Consider the following 893-nt stretch of genomic DNA (forward strand, 5'->3'; position numbering starts at 1 on the left):
GTGCGTGCGCGCGGAGGTGCAAGTGTGCGTGCGTGCGTGCGTGCGTGCGCGCGTGGATGGCGTGACTACGTATACGCTGTCAATTCACCAAGTGGCGAAATAGATAAGAGATGTTTCGCAAAAAGATATATATACGTGTATAAAAACACGTTTCCGCGGCGTGGCACGCTTGCAAATAATAATTATTCTTTTCGTTTCGCTCGGCTTTTATTCTTTCGGTTAATGGAAAAGCAAAGCGACATTTGAACATTGTTTGTTTTACAACTCTTGCGTTTCTGCTTAAGAACCCCCGTTATCACATCATGCGACATTATGTGTACAAGCTCGCCCATTTTGTGGTATTTTCCTGCGTCAGGCTGAAATCTTACCATAGAGCAAACAAGTCGATAACGTACACAGTACACAGAGTTATGATAACAGCATTCACTTACCTATACATAGCTGTTACATTTCGATATTTCTCAGTAGAGTGCGCGTCACATCGTTACCAACTTGTACTCATACGGTTAAAACCAGAAAACCAGAAAGCCAGCGAAGAGAAGATAGGAGAGGAGAATCGAAGAGAAGAGAATTAAGAGAGGAGAGAAGAGAGGAGAGGAGAGACGAGAGGAGAGGAGAATAGAAGAGAGGAGCGGACAAGGAAAGAGAAGAGAAGAGAAGGATTCTCCAGGAGAGAAACACTGGTATGTATATGCTAAAATCATTCATTTAATTTTTTCTTCTGTTCTCATGTCGATGAAGACGTTAGTGGTTTTGCGCATGCGTGCTCGTGCGTGCGCGTTCGTCTGCGTGTGTCTTCGAATGCGTGTGTACGCGCGCGCGCGTATGTGCGTGCGTGCGTCTGTGTGTGTGTGTGTGTGTGTGTGTGTGTGTGTGTGTGTGTGTGTGTGTGT

This window comes from Priapulus caudatus, unplaced genomic scaffold (assembly GCF_000485595.1).
Source record: "Priapulus caudatus unplaced genomic scaffold, Priapulus_caudatus-5.0.1 Scaffold42, whole genome shotgun sequence".
Lineage (NCBI taxonomy): Eukaryota > Metazoa > Priapulida > Priapulimorpha > Priapulimorphida > Priapulidae > Priapulus > Priapulus caudatus.